Source organism: Cupressus sempervirens, chromosome 5 (genome assembly GCF_028749045.1).
Source record: "Cupressus sempervirens isolate cs-2001-9-10 chromosome 5, ASM2874904v1, whole genome shotgun sequence".
NCBI classification, from domain to species: Eukaryota; Viridiplantae; Streptophyta; class Pinopsida; order Cupressales; family Cupressaceae; genus Cupressus; species Cupressus sempervirens.
In genome coordinates this window covers 71,666,564-71,690,925 of record NC_143122.1, presented here as the reverse complement: position 1 = coordinate 71,690,925, position 24,362 = coordinate 71,666,564, and positions in this window count along the sequence as shown.

Sequence of the window (24,362 nt, the reverse complement as noted above, 5' to 3'; positions counted from 1 at the left end):
TAGGACTATGCAAAATTAATTTGTTTTTCCTTGAATAAATGACTAGATTCACTTCTTTTATCTTAAGTTAATGATTGTGCTAGGTGAATAATTATGGGTTCTACTTTTGTCTCAATGTTGAATTTCTCTGTTGGCTTGATTAGAATAGATGAACTCTCTTCTAAATACTTAGGTTAATCATCAGTTATCTCATCATTAGGTTTTCACCCTTAGATATGTCACTTTCATTTTTTTTCTATTTTTTCTTATCAAGACTTGCCACAATGTGGTGTGGGTTACTGGTTCTTTGATATGTTTGACCCTTTTCATGTGACTAAGATAATTGATATTTTACCCATCCATGGTTTCTTCACTTGGTTCTATTTGAGGAGATGGTTCAACTAAATTGAGGTATACAAAGATGTCTTAGTTAGTGTCAAAGTTAGGAATGTTATGAGGCTCAGTTGCATTCCAACTAGTAAGCTCAGGATTGACCAAGGATAATGACTTAGGGTATGGGTGTGGTTCAATTGGGTTCAAGGACATGACCTTATTTGATGACTCATACATCATATCTAGTAAGTCTATGACATTTACTTCTTCTAAGTTATCTAGGAAACCAGAGTCTTCGAATTGCTCATTATCCTCATTTTCAATTTCCATTAAAAATAAATCTAGAAATAGTGTCTAGAACTAGAATCCTTCATTAGGTTCATAATCACCTTGTGATGTAAGATTAGGTGTTTTTTCTATATCTTCTTCTAAACCATTCTAGCATGAATTGATTGTTTGTAAGGTCTGAGATAGAAGTAAATTCTCATTTTGTGGCAGTGCTTTGCATAAGAATGAGAATAACATTACATTATTTATCATGGGTAGATTCCTTAGGTAATTAATTGAATCCCCACTTGGTGGAGTCATCATCATCTTCAATATTAATGGAATCCATGAATAATTCTTCTTCAAGATGTAGATTAGGGAAAGATAGATTTACACTCTTTATATTTGATGCTTTTTGATCTATGATGTCTTTTCCTTTTGGCACCCAAACCAAAGTGGAGGAGGAGGGATCTCCATATTTAGATCAGGACTTACGAAGATGTGGTGGGTTAGGATAGGGTAAAAAACCTTCATTTTCTTGTTTTGAATAACCTACCTCTGTCTTTAGTTTATTGGTATTGAAATGTGTTGCTAGTGGTTCAACAATACCTTTGCCCCTCATAAAAGGACCTTCACCTGGGTAACCCATTTTATTCATTAAGTCACAACCCTTGCCAAAAAGATGAGGAGAAATTTCAACTCTTTGTATCATCTTGTTTTACTCTTCTTTGATGTTCAGAGATATATCACATCCTTTAAAAAAAGTTCATTGTAGGGTCTAGGAAGAGTGGTTGAATTTGGTATGCCATGAGATTTAGGAGATAGTGGTGGGTCAAACAAATAAATTGAATATTCACCTACCCCTTTGCATTTCAATTTGCACTTTCATTCAAAATCTTTCATTAAATAACTCATTTCTTCATAATGTTTTTGTTTGGAGTCTCATGGTAGTGGTAGTGATGAAATGGAAGAATTGGAATAACCCACTTTCTCTTTTCCCTTAATCATTGTGGAAAAGTTATCGTTGTATTCACTTATGGAGGTTGAAGTTTATGTTAGTATAGATTAGCTGACATTACTTGTAGGGATTGTGATTTCTTCCCTGTTATGAGGAACAAGGAAATTGCAACATTGTTTGTAGTTTTGGTCCTCGGGTATGGTTACCTCTTGACCCATATATGAAAATTTTGAACATTGATGATAAATAGAGGGAACCACTTGCATGTCATGGATCCATGACCTACCTAATAGGATGTTGTAAGTTAACTTCAGGTCTAGAACTTGACAAATAGTTTCTTTCACGATCAGGCTAACCCTTATTGGTAAAATGACTATGCCCTTAGAGGATCTTTCCTCATCATCATAAGCCTTAATTGTAATTTTTTTCTTGGGGTCAATAACATCTTCTATATACCCTAGTACTTTTACTAGGTTTAAAGTGCAGATGTTTAGATCGACCCCACCATAAACCAAAGCTCTCTTTACTTTGTTTGTGTACAAAGACTTCAATATGTAATGAGGATTTTTTTGGATGAGCGAAGGACATGTCCTCTTGTGCTTAGAAGGATACATAATGAGATGTAATGAGGTTTCTTACCATGTTTTGGAAGCTATTGACATCAAGATCATTTGGCACTAAGGATTTGGTTAGGATCTCTTTGTGCTCTGAAGATATTTGTAACAATTCAAAGATGGAGATATGGGAAGGGGTTTTTAATAGTTGATTAACCAAACTCTATTTGGATATGGAAGAGCTTATGGTTTCTTGTTCTAAAATGGTGGTTTCCCCTAGCAAAACCACTTTAGAGACTTGATCTCGAGTGATGGCATTCAAGGGTTGTTTCTTGTGCTTATGTTTGACCATGATAATATTGATGGCATCATTGAATCCAGATATCACATTGATTGTATTATCATAATTTTGGGCATAATTGACCTTGTCATTGGAGGATGCGGCCTGGTTATTATTGGGAGATTCACCCTTCTCATAGCTTGTGAAGGGATTTTTAAAGGCCGTATGATCCTTATTATTACAAAGATTGTGTACTTCAATGGTCCCATCATCGATCATTTTTTGAATGTCTCCCTTAAGGGCATGACACTTATTGGTGAGATGACTTCTATTTCAATGATAGGCACAAAAATGTTTGTTATTCCACCATGAAGGTTTAAATTTAGTTCATAGGTTTTTGCTTCTGGTAACACAATAATATCATTAATTAAGAGTGTTTTCAATGCTCTATTGAATGTTTCAGCTATGGGAGTGTATACTCTAGGTGGGTTAACAAACTTATATCCTTTTGGTGGAGGGGCTTGGTTATATGCCACCTATTGGTTGGGGATTTTTTTTTTAGAGGAGTAGTTGTGTTTTGATGATAGAATAGATGAGCATGGTCTTGCATTTGTGTGTCCTAGTGAGAAGGCACGTTGGTGTTATTGACATTTGGATAGTGTTGATTTGGAGAGGGGTGAAGCTATGGTTTAACATTATTTTCTTCTACCACTCTATCCTTAACCATGTTTTTTCTATTATTTCTCCGCCATGATTTATGTTTATCATTTGACTGATCAAATGAGTTGTGTGGTTGTGGGGAGTTATTGAGAAACCTTTGCCATCTTTTGATAGTTAATGATATCATTGTTTAGAAAGGTTTCTTCCACTTTGGCTGCATTTTCCTATGTAGTTTTAAAATCTTTAGGACCTTAAAGTTGCAACCAATAATTCATAGGCTTGGAGAGGTTATTGATAAATATATCAATTTTCTCTTTGTCTAGGATATCTCAATGGTGTTTGGTGAAGGTATGCTTCCATCTTTACAAGAAAAAATTGAAAGACTCCCCCAAGAGTTGTTTTGTGTTGCATAAGTCAATCATAGTGACCTCTCTTTAGATGTTATAGGTGTAGACACCTAAGAATCCTTTAGAAAATAAAGTATTTTTATTTTCTGAAAAATTCCTGATGACATCATCATTTATTAATTAATTATTTAATTACTTTTTATGCCATTAAATCCCTTTATCTTAATTAAAAATATTTAATTAAGGAATCCCTCCCAAAAATGTTTAAATCTTATTTAAACATTATTTCCTTATTTATTAATTATTTAATTAATAAATTGACCAAAAATTCTAAAATAAATAAAAAATTTATTTTTTGCCCAAAACTTGGCCAATTTCCTTATGACCAATAACCTCTTCCAAAATCTTCTAATCCTTCTTTAATTTTAATTAAAGGCTAATCCCATCATTTCCTACCCCTAACCCCAACTCAAAATATTTAATTAAAATTAAATATTAATCCTCATGTTTATTAAAAAAGTTTTAATAAATATCTCCTCAACCCAAACCCTTGAAATAAATAAAACTTTATTTATTTCCTAAAAATCTAATTTATCCTCCCCCTAAGAAGTTCTAGACTCTTCTAGAAAGTCTTCATCCTCATCCTAGGAAATTCTAGACTATTCTAGAAAGTCTTTATCCTCCTCCAAAATCTAGACTCTTCTAGAAGATGTCTTTAAACCTAATCCTAATCCCCTCCTAACCTTGTCACATTCCCTAAACATGGGTTAAAACTTACTAACCCAAGCCAAAGTTAACAAATATCTCCTCCTTCACCCACCCTCATTAAATGTCATCCACTTGCCTATCCCTAAGCTAATCCTAAACCATCCTAATCCATCCTCTAATCATTTGCACAAGCCTAAACAAGCTTAAAAACTTCTTAATCAAGTCCAAGTCGAAATTGCTCTCATCACCCTCAAAATATCTCAACCATAAAACTTTATGAAGTCCACTAGGTCATAAATGACTCTTACAAGCCCTTTTATTGCTCTTACAAGTCATTATTAGGGTCTTTATGAAGATTTTATCTCTTGAGCCTCCTTTGTTGACTCATCCTTGCCCTTTCCTCCATCCTCTCACCATGTGACATGTGTCACTCCTTGATTGGCTATAAGGAAGCACAATCCATGTGCTCTCCTCTCATGCAATCTGAGCCCTCCATAAGCTTTTTCCCATCCTTGCATCTTAGCCCTCAATCCCTCAAGCCTCTTGCCTATAAATTGGATCCTTCCCCTTTGCAAAATAACACAATCCATGAAGTAAAGTTATAATGCTATTTTGAGAGCCAAATCCATTCTAAAGCCATCTATCCACACCAAAAATCCACAATCATCCATTGAAGCCTTTGGAAGCATATTGAGCATACATCCTATCCATTTAGATAAAGCTACTCAACAAGAGAGCTTCTTATTGAGAGAGTCCATTAATGGCTCATATTCTCAATTGAGAGCTCATCTTAGTCTATCTTGAAGTTTATGAATATTGTTTAGTTTGTAGAAGCTTTATTTAAATTTGGTTTCTATTAGCATACTAACATTGCTCATATACAATAGGAGTATTGTGCAATGAAGATAGAGGCTAGTTGATTGAATGATTTAACACTTGAGGGGAGCTTTGAGAACCACTCCATGGCTTGGTCCCCCAAACTTCTAGGGAATATACGCATAAGGTAGCTTGTATCGTACACGAATTCCATATTTAATGTATAGAATTGGTGAAGATGATCTTGGGCATCAAATGTACCAAAATATTTGTCATATTTTAGTATTTGCATATTTTTGGGAAAAGTTGTCAAGATGAAACTTTTATCAAATGGGAGAGGACATATCCTCTCTAGACTGAATTTGTATAGTTTGACATTCCCTCATTTCATCTTTTCCATTTCCATTTGTAGGTCTTGGAGCTTTTGTGTAACAACCTCTGAGGGTGAATATTCTTGATCCCTTCTATGGTTAGATATATCAAAATCTGTAGGCAATTTTGCACCTTCTGCCAATGATCACAAGTAGCATTCTTTATGTCATTCTAGTAGTTTCTCCATTATATTGACAAGTTGTAGTTTTTTTTTGGAAATCTTCAATCTTTGATTCAAGGCTATTCTTTCTTTAGACATGGGATGTACCCATTTTGCTAGTGAGTTCTAGATTATGTTGTTCAAACAGGGGTGGTTCTTTAGTAATGGTGGCTAACAAGCAATCAATGGGTGTTATAGGATCAATGGTGCTTAAGGATTATGGAGATTTTTTTGTTTGCTTTACTATTCTAGAACTTACTCGTATGGGAAATCTTTTCAGTTCCTTTTGTTTAACACTTACACTAGTTTTGTGTACTGGCATGAGATGTGAATAAAACCCTTTAATCCTTCTATGTTTTCATGTTGTGAGGATTTTTTTTGTAGGTCAAGCTATGATGAAGTAGCAAGCTATCTTTCGAATAGTTTCTAGTAATACCACTAGTGATAGGATCTATCTTTGTGAAGTCGGGTGATAAAGGGATGTGTGTGTCCTTTTATATTTGACTTGATGCACGAGGCTAGAGTGATGATGTTTGTTAGATAAAATCCTTAGGTAGGATCATTTGAATGACAAAGTTATGGATAATTTGTTGCTTGATCTTAAAGATATTTTTCATTTTCTAAGCTCCTCATATTTGCAGAGTATTAAGGAAGGAAAATTTTGAAAGACTCCCCCAAGAGTTGTTTTGTGTTGCATAAGTCAATCATAGTGACCTCTCTTTTGATGTTATAGGAGTATTGTGCAATGAAGACAGAGGCTAGTTGATTGAATGATTTAATATTTGAGGGGAGCTTTGAGAATGACTCCATGGCTTGGTCCCACAAACTTCTAGGGAATATATGCATAAGGTAGATTGTATCGTACATGAATTCCATATTTAATGTATATAATTGGTGAAGATGATCTTGGGGATCGGATGTACCAAAATATTTGTCATATTTTGGTATTTTCATATTTTTGGGAAAAGGTTTCAAGATGAAACTTCATTCAAATGAGAGAGGACATATCCTCTTTAGACTGAATTTGGATGTTTGGACATTCCCTCATTTCATCTTTTCCATTTCCATTTGTAGGTCTTGGAGCTTTTGTGTAACAACCTCTAAGGGTGAATCTTCTTTATCCCTTCTGTGGTTAGATATATCAAAATCTGTAGGCAGTTTTGCACCTTGTTGTGCCAATGATCACAAGTAGCGTTCTTTATGTCATTCTAGTAGTTTCTTCATTATATTGACAAGTTCTAGTTTTTTTTTTGAAAATCTTCAATCTTTGATTCAAGGCTATTCTTTCCCCAAACATGGGATGAACTCATTTTGTTAGTAAGTTCTAGATTATGTTGTTTGAACAGGGGTGGTTCTTTAGCAATGGTGGCTGACAAGAAATCAATGGGTGTTATAGGACCAACGGTGCTTGAGGATTGTGAAGATTTTGTCATTTTCTTTGCTATTCTAGAACTTACTCGTATGAGAAATCTTTTTAGTTCCTTTTGTTTAATACTTACACTGGTTTTGTGTAGTGGCATGAGATGTGAATAAAACCCTTTAATCCTTTTGTGTTTTCATGTTGTGAGATTTTTTTTATAGATCAAGTTATGATTAAGTAGCAAGTTATCTTTTGAATGGTTTCTAGTAATACCACTAGTGATAGGATCTATCTTTGTGAAGTTAGGTGATAAAAGGATGCGTGTGTCCTTTCATATTTGACTTGATATACGAAGCTAGAGTGATGATGTTTTTTGGATAAAATTCTTAGGTAGGATCATTTGATTGACAAAGGTTATGGATAATTTGTTGATTGATATTAAAGATATTTTTCATTTTCAAAGTTCCTCATATTTGCAGAGTATTAAAGGAGGAAAAGGGTATCCATATATGCCCTCTATTTTGGGGTATTCTATGTATAAGTAGCCATTGTTTCACAAATCCTCTCAAATGCATTGTAGAAGTGTTTAAATGTACTATTTAATTATTTAGATGCATTATTTCATGCTATGCTAGGTGCTCTTTTGTAGTGTGGAAGCATTGTTCTAAATGCAGATGCATTATTAGAAAGATCAAATGTGTTGTTCTCTTGTCCAAATACATTGTTCTATTGTTCAAATGCACTATTTCATTTAGGAAATGTGTTATAGGAGTGTAGTGATGTGTTATTTTAGATCTTAAATATGTTTTTTCAAGGCATATTGTAGCATTTGCATCCAATTCAAGGTTGGTTTGCAGTCATGCCTGAATTTGCTTGAAAGTGTTGTAATCTAAAGTTCTGTACCATGTATTAAAATAAGCACACTCAAGAACACCAATAGTAAAAATGAAAATGAAATATTCCAAGCACAAACCTAGAATTAAAAAAAAAATGGCTTCGTGACAATGGTTTGCTAAGGCTAGTGACTATGAGGTTTTAGTGTTTATATGCTTATATTCAAATTTACCTCGCTGTAAAAGAGAGATTCTCACGAGGGAGGTTTGGCACAATATCTTTCAAGAATAATAGAGGAAGACTATATTTTGAACATTATTAGCTTTCATTTGATTAGGAATACAAGTTTGGAAGGTTTTCCCTCTCACCGACCCTGCTAAGATAAATCTCAGGAGGTATGCCTTTCTATGGCTGAGTAAACTACTTAAGGAAAAACATGAGAAACAAACATTGAATGAAGGTTTTGGATTTTGATCACCCTAAAAGGGGTGAGATCATATCTCTACTACTCCAACTTCTCAAACACAACAAACAAGATGTCCAATTACGAGCCTTTAAACTAGGAGAACAAGAGGCTCCTATTTAGTCTATGTATTTGTTCATACCCAAATTGATTCATATTGACCATTTTGGAAGGTTTGGCATTCTGATCAAATTCAAAGAGTTGAGAGCATAGGCCTATTTCTAAGTAGGTTAAAGAAACCAATTTCTTACTTAAATTAGATTGTGAATCTTGAAAAGCCACAATTTAAATGACAAGAGTTTTAGGCCTACCTAATTCGATGCTAGCAAAAGCTAGACACATTTTTAATTGTCTTCATTCCCTTCCTACAACTTCATTGACTTGGGAGCTTCTATTAGGTTCAGAAGAATTTTGTGAGTAGCCATAAATCAGATCTTCAAGTTAAATATGATAAATGTTAGGTTTGATCAATGTGTTATAGAATTATTCATATGCATTATAATATTTGCTAAAAGTGCTAGATGAGCATGTAAATGTGCTATAAGATCTTGTAAATGCGCTTATCAAATCATGCAAATGCATTAAATGGCACTTCAAATGCATATTAAGATAATTTGAAAGCATTAAAATAGTGTTCAGAAGCACTAGAATGAGAAACAAATCTCAAATATGGTAGTTGTGAGTTTTGAAGTGTCTTTGAGAGGTTGTTGTCCTATTATGAGTCTTCCCACACACTGTAAAGCCTACAAAAAATTAGGATCTACAAGGAGATTCAAAGATTAGAATGAAAAATTAAAGAATAATGAGGCTTTAGAGCACATCCCCATGGTGGGTGCCAATTTGTACATGGTGGAGTCACGTATTCATGAGACCTTGATGTAGAGTGTAATCAGAATAAACAATGAACTAAGCTAGACCCAAGAAAACATTGCCAAATAATGACTCTATCCACATCTCATGTTTTCCTAACTACAACTACTAAAATTGTTCTTAGACGAGCATGTTAGTGATAGTTCTAGAATGTGAGTATGCTATTAAAGTAGATCTATGAATGTTTATTTGAGATCTATATGAAAATACATGATAAGAATATGAAAATGCTAAAATAAGTGAATGCATGATACTAAACAATATTAAGTAATGCTAAATAAATACTAAAATGATGCTAGAATGACACTAAAATGATATTAAATCTCTACAACAATGATGCTAAATGGATGATCAAACTGATAGCTCTAATATGCCTATATTATAGATGCATAAAACTTGGGTCCCTTTGCTCTTGATTTTCTCTTGAATTTATACGATTTTAAAATGGGTTGGGGCAAAGATCTGGGTTATACTTTTCACTGGGGGTAAGAGTGAAACTAAAAATATCTCACAAAGAGGAACAATCCAACAGACTTGGTTTGTGAGGATAAATTGTGATTTTCAATTCTTTTAAATTCCTAAAAGGTGGATTCTACTTTTGAGAGGATGAATTCTTTTAGTAGATTTATTAAATGTTGCATTTATTTTCAACTTTTCTTTTTACCCTTTTCCTTTTTAATTTTTTTTTTTTATGGTTTTATGAATTGGTTTTCCTCATTTTCAAAGTCACTTTGGTATTTTTGAATTTTATAGGTGATTAATTAACCCCCCAAATGACTTGATGTTCTAATTAATTTTAAAGTCCATTAGTTTCCTCATTGATTTGATTTTGTCTTTGATTTTTGTTGTTTGATCAAAATTCTCGTTGTTTTAGGTCTTTCCCAATTTTAGGGTGTCTAATTTTTATTTTTTTTAAATCATCACTATCAAGAGTGATAAGTGGTGCAAGTTGTATTATACCAACATTATATCATCAATAAAATATTGTTGACAAAAAGTATCAATAGCTCAAAATAAAATGGCAAATAATCATAATATATCCTACTTATCAATCATAATACTACCAATTGCACCTTGGTGTATAAATATGTAAAGTCAATTAAGTAAAAATTTGATTTATCTTGCATAGATTTGTTCATATATGAGGTAAAGTGTTAGGTCATTTAGTAATTTTTTTATTTGTGTAATAAACATCTTAATGGATAATCTATAGCTTCATCAAATCAATTGTGTAGCGCCTCTCATGTTTTCATTTTGTACCTTGTTATATTTTGATTCAAGAGATATTTTGATACTCATGTTGGATGTTATTTGAGATGACCTAACTGTCAGATACTATGTTTTGATTGCCAATATCATAGATGATAGATACTATGCTGTTCAGTTTGATCATGTCTACATGATGATGCATATTGATGTGACATGATACTTTATGATGATATATGGTTATTTTGTATTTGAACATATACTTTATTTATGATTATATGATGGACTTATTGGATTTTGAATACTATGATTTGATGCTATGTATATTTACTTCATTCTTTCTTTGAGATGTTTTATGATGCAATGAATGATTTAAATAGGTTATTTAATGTAACTAAATAAATGGTTAATTACGTGATTTAATAATTTTTTTGGTTTGACTATATTATTATATACAATTTCACTTGATCGTGTTATTTAGTGTGCATGATTTATATCCTTGATAGTGGCACATGGAGTTAGTGATTCGATTATTCATGCCTAGCCAACGCCATCCTTATATGGTCGACGTATCCTATTTAATTGTTTAATTAAACCCTCCAATGATTTAATAAATCCAAACTCATTTGCATTATGTGATTAGACCCGTGAGCATGTCTTGCATTTAGAGGTTCACATTTGTTGCAAAATTTATTAAGGAATATTTTGATTTAATAGTTTATGGGTTTTTTATATTTGATTTAAGTATTTTAATTCCTGACAGCTTTGCTAAAGTTGAATTCCATTTAATTGGAATGACCCTATTTTCTCTAGGTTGAGAAAGTGTTATTTTACTGGGCTAGTTAATTTCCAGATATTATATTTCACTTTTTAAAGTGGATATATATTCCAAAAGGGAATTATTTCCCTCACTTCTCACTTGTGGAATAAATATTTTGAGAGAAAGTTCCAAAATCCTCTTATAAGGATTTACTATTTTATCCATTATAGGAGCTATGGGCGTGGGATCATCGCGAGGTTGAGCTTGTTGGATCTGACTCAGGAGACATTCATTTTTTGAGACTTTCAGCAGTAACTGCAAAGCAATTATTTTATCACATGCATTCTTTTTTTAGCTCTTTTGCCTACAAGGTAGGGCTCTCCTATTTTATTGCTTTCACTCCATTTTGGAGTCTATTTTGGTAGTAAACTATTTAGACGCAAAGAACTATTATTCCCCTCCATTTATATATGCTAACTCTACCCAAATGGATGGGTACAAGTGTTTGAAGCCTTTTGGGCTTGGGGTTTTGAAGTTTTGGGTAGTTATGCGAGCCATTTTTGCATACAGACTCTGAACCCAAATTTTATTTGATATTTTTGACTTTTTTACCCAATGTTATAATGGGTGTTAATTTCATGGTTTTTGGTTTTTGCCTTAGTTTGCATGTTGCTCAAATTTCTTAGGTTTTCTTGGCACTGAAGCTTGTCATGGATTCACATTATCCATAGTGATATCTCTGTGACTCGAGATTTGTTTTATTGCATTAGGATTCATGCCAAATCTATACTCCTAGCTATGTGCTTGGTTGAGTGATTCGATACTTTGTATTTTATTATTTCTCATCCAACCCTTGTTGTTTATGATCATCATGTAGTTGGTGTGCCCACACACGAGCACATGAGAGTGCACTTGTCAGGTTCTTGTGAGACCCAAACTCCCAATTTATTTCAGTTGAGTTATGTTCATTTGGAGTTTGGGTTGGGAAAATGCATTGCCCATAGGTACTCATAATGTGATTGCCATGGGTATGTAGGGTAGATGTGCTGAGTGGCTTCTCTCATGTACCCCAGACCCAAAGTGGCCAAAAAGGTAACATGAAGAGATTTTAAACAAGTGATAACCAAAATTAACAAATGGAAAAATCAACTTAATAAAAGGTAAGATTAAGTAACACCTATCTCTTGAGGTAGTTGATTGAAGGTGTGTGTGTCTAGCCTCTTCAGGGAGTTGATTGAAGGCACATTATCTAGCCTCCTACAGGAGTTGATCGAAGAAACATTCTGAGTCTGGCCTCCCGAAGGAGTTGATCGAAGGTTCCAAGTACTTGCACTACCTGATGGCAAGCAATGAAACTCTACTAGAGTCCCTATATAGTTATCCTTAGTGGGTCTAACCAGTGGCCTATTGTAGTGCATTATCTCCTTGATCATTTAGACATTTGTATCATGTTCTAGATTGGTGTGTGTTAGCCATAGGTGATTATCTTTTGTGATTGTGGTCAGGTCATTATCTTCATGAGCACTGTGGGAGTGGGTCTATAGGAACTACATGGTTGAGAGGTGTAGCTACCTATACCACTATTGGGGACTGGTGTATAGAGATGGTCTAATTTTAGTTTGAGACCAATGCTAGATATTCACTTAGTACTTTAGTGTATCCTGAGTATGTTCTCTTATGATTTATGTTTTATCTTGGATGAATTGATGTCATGTTTAGATAATTTTTAGAATTTTTACTTTATGCATTCCTCTATCATGATGTTGTATCATATTTCTAGATGATGTTTCTTACCACTACTTTGGATTAGTGATATTGTTGGTAGATTAGCACTTTGGATGTACTTGTTATTATGATAGTTTTGGTAAGAATGATCTCATGACAAAAATCCAACTATATTATTGACAATTTGAGATTCATGCTTAGGGAACGGTTAGGGCCTTTAAGGTCTCATGATGTCATTATGGTTGAGAGGAAATGAGCATGGTTGTTTTTAGTTTGGTGGTTCTTTTCTTGTGCTTTCCTTCTTGAGATAGCTGATTTATGTGCATGTATATTCATTGTAATGTTATTTTCCACATGATTACATTAGACACTGTGGATTACATGTTAGAGTTATTAATCTCCTTACACTTTTGAGGGTTTACTCCTCAAATTTTGTGGTTTTGGTAGTCCCCACTGTGATGATTCTAACTCTATTTTCCTTCTAAATTGGTTGTTTGGCTTTTCTTTGCAAACTTGGGTGACATTGGTTCAACATTGGATGACATTTGGAAAGTATCACATGATGATAGAAAGAAATTATTGTGTGATACTCCAAAGTATCGCAAGACAATAGTAAAGTGTATAATACAATACTAGAAAAGTATCACATGGGGAGAGTGAGAAAACCTACTAGGGAAAATAGCCAGTACCTTCAGACTTGTCATATGTGTTTCAAAAGATGTTCTGGATACCCTTTTGGTAGTTGTTTCTTCCTATAGTGAAAGGGTATATAAAATATATCATTTAAGTATAAGTTTATATTCTCTTCTTCCTTATTCTTTCTTAATACATAAGATATACTTTATATATATGCGATGATTCATTTGAGCTATGTTCTAGACCTCCAGGTAAGATAAAGATTCTGTATCCTAGCAAGTTTCAAGATTTAGACTTAGATAGTTTTTCAGGATTTCAGGCTTAGTCAACTTTCAGTATGATTAGTTAGGATTCCTTGTATGTTTGTTATTATTGGAAATGGTCATTGTATGTGTAACTCTCTTAGTTGGTTAAAGAATGTGTTTGTAAGTAGTGACGCTTGGGGATCTTTGGTGTTGTGTTTTATGATTAGTATTTGGTTTCCTTTTGGTGTAAGTTGTTGTTGTTGTTGTTGCACCTTATAAAGAAAAAAAAACTAGCCTTTTTTTATTGTTCCAAGGATCCTTGAGTGGGGCATTGCAAATTATGCATCCACTTGTAGGGCTCCAAACATGAATGAAACAAAATCTCTAAATTATGAAGATAATTAGACTCAATTAACAAGGGGTTCATATTACATTTGTAATATGGAAGTAAGAAAGGGAGAAACCATTCAACTCAAATGAAGAAAAGTGGCAATGCCAGGCTAAGTTCCATAACCGGGGCTAGTAAAAATTATTTTGAAGATCAAAAGTGGTTCCTATTGAATTTTGTGAATTTCCATGATAGTTTTTAACAACAAAAGATTGAAGTAACAAACATTCTCAAATATCTAGAATGAGATTGTGGATGGATTTCTAGTTTCTCATCTCTCTTATTTGGAAATTTTATCAAGGTTCACTAAGTTTAATTAGTTTAGGAGGACCAGTGGCAAGTTGGCAATCCTACATCAATCAAAACAATATCATTCGGATTTTTGCATTTATTGTAATTTTGGAGTGAAGCTGATTTTGGTTAAATGTTCATGATTGGAGGAAGAATTTGATGACATTTTGTTCAAATTTCATGTATGCTTAAATTCATATTCCATAGGTTGAAATTGCATCACAATTTTTTTTGCAAAAATTGGCAATTTCAATATTATAAATGTCAAACTGCATAATTGAGCAAGGGAGATATTGGATTTTTCAACTTATTTCAACATTTTAATAAATAGGAGCAAAGTATTGTTGTTCATGGCATGCAAAACAAAAAGTCTTTTCTAATTTATGTACTTTTGGTGGGAAATTGGTAAAGTGTAACTCCTATCCTTATTGGGAAGTTATGAAATTACATTAATGAAATGGTGAAACATGTAGAAGTTGAGAAAACCAACTTCACAGATCACCAAGAACACTTGCATGCAAATATCCTGCAATGAAGAGAAACTAGAAAATGAAAAAGTAGAGCTTGGAAATTCTCAATGAAGTGAGAGAAAAATGAAAAATACGAAAGTTCAATCTTAAAGGTGAACAAAAACCTAAAGGAAAGAAAACTAGGTTTACACAATATAATTAATATAAAACATTAATTATATGCACCTAAGAGAGCTTAAGTAACTAGAGTAATAAATAACTTAATTAACTAAATCAAAATTATTTAATTAATAAGTGTAACAAACTAATTACTCTAACACACCCCCTTAAGTGGAGCTTAGGAGGAAGCTAACCTAGCAAAGCTATGGAAGTAGGAAAATGGGTCCTGACAACAAGGCCTGACCAGGTACCCAATACAAGGAAATCTCTGTAAATCAGAGACAAAGGAGAAAACCCAGTGGGAAAAACCCCTCTCCAAAAAGAGATAGAAAAAACACGCTGAAAAAACATGAAGGAAGGAAGGCCTCAAGATGGCCCCCAAAGGACAACTTCTGAAATGCCAAGCATAGATCACAACTGAAGATAGTGAGGCAATGCAAATGACTTGGTGAAGATGTCGGCAACTTGTGCATCAATGAAAATGTACTCCAAAGAGAGAACACCATCTTGTATTAGATGAGGAATGAAATGCATATGAATCTCAATGTGTTTAGTGCATTGATGCTCCATCGGGTTGCGAGAAATATGAATAGCACTCTGATTATCACACCACAAAATGGTGGTACGATCAAGAGGAAAACCAAACTCAGTCATCAGCTACCAAAGCCATAAAATCTCCTGACTAGAAAGCACCACTACTTGATACTCAGCCTTTGTAGATGAAAGTGCATGAGAATGTTGCTTCTTGCATGACCATGTGATAGAACCAGAGCCAAGACAAAAAAGAGAGCCAGAAGTAGACTTTTGATCATCAACATCACCGGCCCAATCGAAATCTATGTAGCCAACAATGTGAGGATTCCCTACTATGTAATGAATGCCATACATCAATGTGCCCTGAATGTATCTCAAAATACGCTTGGCAGCTTGTCAATGACTCTCATGAGGATCATGTGAGAACTGAGAGACAATATTGCAAAGGAGAGTGATGAGTGTGTGTTAGGTACAACAAGCTACCAACTAACTACCAATATAATGTAGGATCTACTAAACGTGAAGGGAAAGAGGTAGACAAGGTGACACCTGACTGAAAAGGTGTTGGAGCAAGCATGTCAAAGCGTCAAAGCATGTCAAGAGAATACTTCTGCTAATAAACAAAAATGCCAATAGAGGACTGAACAATCTAGAGACCAAGAAAATAGTGTACCAGACCCAGATCAATCATCTCAAATAGGTCCATCAATGCTCTCTAGATAGCCATAATCATAGAGGATGAGCTATTTATGAGAAGAAGATCATCAACATATAGTACAAGGATCAAAACCTCAACCTCAAGATGTTGAATTTAGACTGCAGGATCAGAATGGCAGCAAGTGAAGCTTGTAGAAAGCAAAAAAGAGTCCTCTTCTCATACCAAGCCCAAGGGGCCTGTTTGAGACCATACCGTGAGCGTCAAAGTTTGCAAACCAAGGAGAAATCCTACACAAATCCCTGAGGCTGCTCCATGTAAATCTCCTTAGTAAGATCACCATGCAAGAATGCACTCTTCACATCCATCTAAAAAATGGGCCATCCTCGTGAAGCTACGAGGGATAAAACAAGGCGAATAGAGTTCATCTTGGTGATAGGGGAAAATGTCTCAGTGTAATCAATACCCTCAACCTATGAAAAACCCTTTGCAACAAGACCGACTTTGTGCTTATCAATGGAACCATCAACAACAAATTTAGTACGATACAACCATTTGCATCAAACTACCTTTCTTCCCTTAGGAAGAGAACAAAGACTCAAAGTATGATTCTTCATCAAAGAAGAATACTTCTCCTCCAGTGCACTGTCCCACTTAGGATGTCCTATCACTGCTGCAAAAGTCTGAGGATCATCACAAATAGCATGACTGAGAAGACTAGAACCCACAGTATGTGAATGGGTGTGATGAGAAGTGGTAGGGTCACCAGCTATAGATCCTATAGCCTCAACTGTAGCTCGAGTCCATTTAGGCATCTGGGGAGGATCCTATGGTGGAGATAAATGGGGATCAACATGATAATCATCCTCATCATCATGAAAAGAGAGTAGAAATGATGAGGGAGTAGTGGTAAGTGAAGTAGACTCTAGAGATAGGGTATCTACTATAGGAAGGTGCTCTTCAAACTAGACATCTCGTCAAAATAGGACCTCTTGGGAATTAGGATCAAACAAATTGTAGGCTTTAACATCCTTAAAATAGCCAACAAAATGAGGTGTTGGGTCTTCTGCTCCATGGCTCTGCTTTAAGAATCTGGTATAAATGCCCATGCTTCACTACCAAAAACTCAGAATGAAGATACATCAGGCTTGACATGAGACCAAGCCTCCTCAAGAGTCATATTTCGAATTGCCTTGTGAGGCATCTAATTTTGAATATAGTTGGCACAATTGACTACCTCTACCCAAAAACATGAATCCATGGACCTGGATTGAATCATACAATTAGCCATCTCCTGAAGGGTTTTATTCTTTCATTCAGCCACACCATTCTACTAAGGGGTGTAGGGCACTAAAAACCAATGCTGAAGACCATGTTCAAAGAAAAAGTCCCGGAAAGCTTGGTTCACATACTCTGCCCCATTATCTATGTGTATCCATCAAATAGAAAGACCATTGCTTCTCAAAAAATGTCTTAAAGACTTGAAATGAATCAAAGACATCAGACTTGTACTTCAAAAAGTATACCCATTTATGTCTGCAAAAGTCATCAATGAAAGTAAGCACATATTTAACACCTAAAAAAGGAGTGGGAAATGACATGAGGTCACTATGAATCAACTCCAATGGTGCCAAAGCACAAGTGGCTCATCCATGTGGAAAAGGATCCCTATGTTGTTTGCCAAGTGCACAACCCTGACAAACATCATCTGTACAAGAAATCTAGAGAAGCCCAAGAACAAGTGCCTGTGTGCTCATCTACTGAAGATATCTATAATTGACATGGCCAAAATGTTCATGCCAAAGTTTTCTTACTAAATCTACATGTGTTGCAAGACAAGAACCTATGTCACTACAGGACTCAAATCCATCAAAGCTATAGAGGTGAGATGCAGAGTCAACACTCCCAGTAGCCACAATCATCTCACAATCAAGTAAATCTCGAATAACCACATCATGTGGTGAGAACTCAACTATCTTGCTAGAGCCAGAATGGAAAATTTGATAAATGGACAATAGGTTCATTGATATGTCAGGGACAAAAAGTACATCTTGGAAGGAACCCCTAGCTAATGCAACAGAACCAGAACCCATGATTGAAAGATGTGATGAGTTTCCAACAACAATCTGTGAAGTAGCATGAGGAGCAAGTGAGGTGACCAACTGCTAAGTGTTTTTCATATGGTGAGAGGCACCGAAATCAAGAAACCAAGTAGGCCTAGAAGTCATAGCTCGTGCTGTAAGAGCATGACCTTTCCCTATAGGGGGGATGCAGACTTAAGAGCTAAAATGTGATGCTCCTGCATGACATTCTCTAAAGCCTCTAAATGTTTCCAACACCAAGAAATAGGATGTCCATCCTTTCCACAAAAATTGTAGGTCTCAGTTGATTTCTTCTTAGTCTTGGAGGTAGACTCAGTAGACTTCGAAGTAGATTTACCCTTGGAAGGGTTAGCTGAAGGTTTGGCATCAGTTTTTGGTGCATCTTTCTTTGGTTTGGCTTTCTAATTTGGTTTCCCCTGAGAAGTCTGAGCAACCAATGCTTGGCTGGAAGAGCTAGAGGCATCCACTTGTTGTATCTTAGCCTGTTCTCATGTCAACCAATCATAAAATGTCTCAAAAGAAGGCATCTGATGCCTATTACCCAAGGCATCCATAGTGGAGTAGAAAGTGGAAGAAAAGATCTAATACTGTCCTCACAACTTTGAGAGTATCAAAAAAATACTCATCATCTATTTTATTTTTACCACATCCTTGCAAGACTGTACACAAAGATTTGAACTTCATCAAGAAGTCTCCAATAGTGGGAAAGTTGCCTAGTGTTAAAGAAATCAACTCTACATCAAACTATAGTGCCTGGAACTCATTCACTATGCCAAACAACATGTGGAATTTGGTCTAAATAGCCAATGGAGTGGTCAAAGCTTTCAAGTGAAACAATAGACTATCTGAGATGTTCAATGCAATCAATCCCATGGCTTCATCCATTTTGTTTCTATGTTGAAGAACCTCAAAAGGGCATTTTAGAATAGGTTGGTTGGCATCTAGACTTGATCATAAGCCTCTTGAAATGAGAATCTTAATCATCTGTGTCTTCCAGATGTGATAGTTGTGCGGCATGAGTCAGATCATAGAAGGATCTGACATTGAGAGAAAAAGATAGAAGCAGAAGGATCTTATTTTGAAGTAAATTACAGAATAGAAAATGCTCCCCCCACAATGAATAAATATATCCTCAAAACCAAAGCAACAACTATTGAAAAACACAAAATCTAAGAAAAGAACCTAGAATTCAGATGTAGAGAAGAGGAAAAAAAAAGAGCCTCTACTTCAACACCAAAATTCGAAGCTCAAATGAACTCAGAATCAAATGAAACTAGCACCATTGTCTCTGTCTCTGAGTCAGTTGTCCGACACTTTTAGATTGCAAAAATATGTTTGTATGCTCAAGTTATGGGCAAAAAATTGATTGTTGCTCCAAAAAAGAGGCTCTCTGGAAAATTACAGACATTGTCTTTAAAATGACGCCCATACGGCTGTCACAAGCTATCACTAGAAAAAAAGTTTGACTGTCGATTTGCTAATGTTAGAGGCTAGAATGATGACATCATCTAACCAAAAAATGACATTAGCGCTGGCCTTAAAAAATGACATCACATCGACAAATGATGACATCACACCAGAGGATGATGTTAGTTGGACGTAGTATGATGTCAGCTCCCTGGAGCAATGATAGAGTGATAATCATCGGTGGCAATGGCGGTCAAGAGGCAAACCCAACAGCACCATTGTCTGAGGCAAAGTGGAGGTGGCAAGTTGACGATGTGCGAGCCTCGGTGGTCTGTGGGCGGCACCTCCCTTGCGAGCGGAGTGCCAACAGAGTGTAGGCTGAGCACTAGTGGCCCTATGGTGGTGCATGAGTAATGCTATGGTGGCTGCCCTTTTTTTTTTTTTTAAATGATTTTTTTCGTCCGTATGACTGTACGACAGTATACTGGGGGGCTAAAATATTTTGCTAGACACTCGGAGGCCAAAAATGACAAGTTTTATATGTTTCTTGACTACAAACGGCCTTCTAGATCCAATGGTGGCATCCATTTGGGCCCAAAGTGCCTCAAAAAATTTCCCTTCTCCCTTTTGAAGAAAAAAACTTTGAAAAAGCTAGGATTTCTGATTCTAAATCGTGGCTTCAAGAATCTTTAGACAAGGAAGTAGGAAGTCCACTCTGATACCATATAGAAGTTGAGAAAACCAACTTCACAGATCACCAAGAACACCTACATGCAAATATCCTATAATGAAGAGAAACCAAAAAATGAAAAAGCAGAGCTCAAAAATTCTCAATGAAGTGAGAGAAAAATGTATTCCAAGTTATGAAAAACAAAAAATAAAAAAGTTCAACATTAAAGGTGAACAAAATCCTTAAGGAAAGAAAACTAGGTTTTGGGCAACATAATTAATAGAAAATATTAATTATATGCACCTAAGAGAGCTTAAGTAACTAGATTAATAAATAACTTAATAAACTAAATCAAAATGATTTAATTAATAAGCGTAACAAACTAATTACTCTAACAAAACATATTCTTTTTGTTTTCTATATTTTTGGAATAAAAATATAATGGAATATCATTTTTGGGAGTAGCAAATGACATGAAATGAAAGGCAAATTGAATTTATTGATAGTTTTAGAATGGTAAATCTTATTTAATAAAGTTAGTTTTTAAAAAGTATGAAGGGAAAATACCTCCAGCCTAGGCATAGCTTATTTGCAAGGCTAGAAAAAAAATGTATTTTTTTACAGTTTAAATATGAGCAAAATAAGGTTAAACCATTTTCAAGATAAAGTTTCATAGTTACCAACATGATTTAAAATTTGAGGAAGGAATGAATGGAATATATGAGAACCTTAGGAGAGATGAAGAGGGCATTGAGGAAGGATAAGAGGTCAAACTTATAAGAATGACAATGAAAATTTAAAAAAATAGAAAATTGAAGACCAAGGCAGTAGCAAAACTCAGATATATAATTACTCATATGGTGGCAGTGTCAAATATATGATGATAGAAAAAATATAATAGAGAAGAAAACTTTATGGAAAAAAATGCATATTCATTACATTTAAAGGAAGTAGAAGGGGTAAAATCTAAATAATAAGAAGAGGAAATTTTAATGTAAATAGTGAACCATTTGAAAGAAATATGTTATTTCAGACAACACTCAAATGTGAAGGGAATGCTTGCAATGCCATCATTGATAGTGGGAGCACCAGCAATCTTTTTTTAAAGAAATCGTGACAAAGTTGAAGCTTGAGAGAAGAAGACACATGACTCCATATTAGATAGCATGGTTAGAAGACAATTAAAAACTAATTGTCAATGAACTATGTATGGTAATGTTTAATATACAAGGTTATTTTAATGAAATATAGTGTGATATTATTCCTATGGATGCATGTCATATTTTGTTAGAAATGCCTTTGCAATATGATACAAAATAAATGCATAATGGTCATGCTAATACTTACACAATAACTAAAGATGAAGTGAAACATAATCATTATATGTCAGACAAAATTGGTGGCAATTGACCCAACCTCACGTGGATGTAGTTTTATCTTCACTCTGCACAACACATCAATCATGCATGCCTTATGTGATACAACCTGGGCATGATTCGACATTCGTAGGTGTCATGTGGAGACTCTTGCATCTTGGACACCATTGGGCACAACATTGATTGCAACCACCATCTAGATAGCAACTCGCCTGATCTGACTACAGACGTAGTAATCTAAGCATCGAAGCTCGAGCATTGGCAACATAGACTATAGAAGATTGCATCATCATTGGCATATAATATTGAAGTCACCAATCTGCATGAATCAAAGATTTTAGTGAGGCAACTCCCAAGTTTGCATGGTGCTTCCATTTGGGCTATTGAGTTATCAATATGGAAATCTGTGAGCTATTCAATAGCCTACCACAAATAATCTAATTACATCGAGCTCACAACCATCCCAATCCAAGCTTCAATTTTCTCCATTTAGATCCCTATCCATGAATTGATCAAATACCTTTTCAAAACATCATTGGCAAGTTGGGACCATTGGTCTCTTCCAACTACATCAATTATCCCTCTTCCCACGATGATCATAGTCAGGAGACATCTAGCTCAACCGAGCCATCTATTTGGAAAAAGTTGATGTTTACATAGGAAAGTAACTTTCCATCACAATGATTTGCATCATTTTTTGAGACAAACTGTGTATTGGCACCCAACCAAGCATCACAGGTAGATCTGGACACCTTCCACATTGAGTTCCATCGATAACCATCTATAGTGATCCATGGCCTTCTGCCATGATGAAATTGGTAAATTTTATTAAAAATTGTGCATTTCCTTTAATTTTTCATAAAGTAAAGTTTGACTGGAGTACAAGTGTCATCAGGTGCACTTTTTTATTTTGTCTTGATGGCACTCAATTTGTCAATTTTAGCTATATAATTTGATGACATCATCAACTACTTGTAAATGGGTATCCTCTTCATATGTGTTTTTGATTTGACAATCTAACTTCAAAGAGCCATTTCTTGGTTATTCTTTTTGGATACAATTGTTTAATTGTGTGTTGTCTTTGATGTTACACAAATGTGATATTAGTTATCAGTCAGAGTCTACAGAGCTCAGTTGGTCAGCAAGGAAAAAGACAGAGTCTACCAAGCTCAGAAGGTTAGCAAAGAAGGTTTATAGTGTCTACCAAGCATTCTTAGGCTTTACCTTGTGTAGACTGTTGTTACCAAGCCTTCAAGGTTAAGCAAGGCAATTCAGTGACTACCGAGCTTACTCGGTCATCAAAGGAAAATATGGCAGAAAATATTTCTTACCAAGCTCTCATGGTTAGCAAAGGAAATTTAGTTCTTATCGAGTTAACTTTATAGCCAAAGGATTTTGCAAAAATTGCAGTGTTAATCGAGTTAAGATGGTTAACTCAAGAAATTGTTTCTGGAGCAGTGTTTACTGAGCAGAGTTGGCCAATGAAGGATTTCATTGTTTTGTAAAATAAAGTGTATTTGTTTAATGCAATATTTGTAGCCGACTAATGCATGGTTTATTGATAAATGTAACTTGTGAATGAGCCGACTTGATAATCTAAATGGTATATATAAGAGGTCAAGTTGCGAATTCGAAGAGTGTGATGGATTTGATGTGATATGAATGTAAAGGAGGACTGATTGTTGAGAGAGAAAATTTTGAAGGATGACCAGAGATCATTAAGGAGCAGAAAAGCTATATTTGATCAAGGAGGAAGGATCTATTGGTGGAGAATAGAGATTTGTAATCAGAAAATTTAGTTGCATCATATTCAGGTCAATTCATTGTCACTTTATAACCATTGTAGCAGTGATTTCAAAATCTCTTAACAGAGTTGGTTTAGTAGCCATTTTGTAAATCCTCTAACAAGGTGACAGTTCAGTTGAATTGTTCTAAAGACTTCTAGCAAGGCCACTCTTAATAGGGTGATTAAATCCTCTAACAGGATCACACCTAACAGTGTGTTTTGTAACCTTTAACCAGGTTCGCTCCTAATAGGGCTCACTTCAGAAGAGTGAAAATTGGTAGAATATATTATTTTATTATTTAATTTAATTTAATTATTGTATTTTATTCTTTATTAGTAGATTTTAATTTAGAAGGTGGGGATATCATAGAGGAAAGAGGCCAAGAAGCCTTAATGGCTCCCTCCTTCCTTTTTTAATGTTGTTTATCTGTTGGTTCCTAGACTTGGTTGGGTTTAAGGCTATTATGCCTTTGTTCATTTATTTACGTAGCTTTTCTAGACTTAGTATAGGCAATGTTAGGCTTGTTGATTTCTTTTAGTTATGTTTTCAAACTATATGTTTTTGTGTTTTTAAGTGGTAGGGGGATGTTTTGGTTGTTGGTAATCTACTGGTAGTGGACCAGTTTAACTGCTTCAGTTTTGACTGCTTTTAATTCAAAAACATGGGTCAATGAGTTTGACTCAAAATCACACAATTAAAATCACAATTTTGTAATAAACAAGATATAAATCTTTTTTTTAATTTTTCAATGATGATTGGTTTGTTTTTAAATTTGGTAACTCTTTTTTATTTTGTTTAGTAAATTAAATAGAAATAAGGGAAAGTAAAATTTAATAAATAATGATAAGAAGTAATAGTTCATAAAAGAGATTAGAACTAAAAATGTAATTTTATATAAAAACTCACAAAATATTATAAAATAATTGTACAACAATTAATATGTTATATATTTTTTTTCAATTTTCTAAATTACATACAATCAAAAATGAT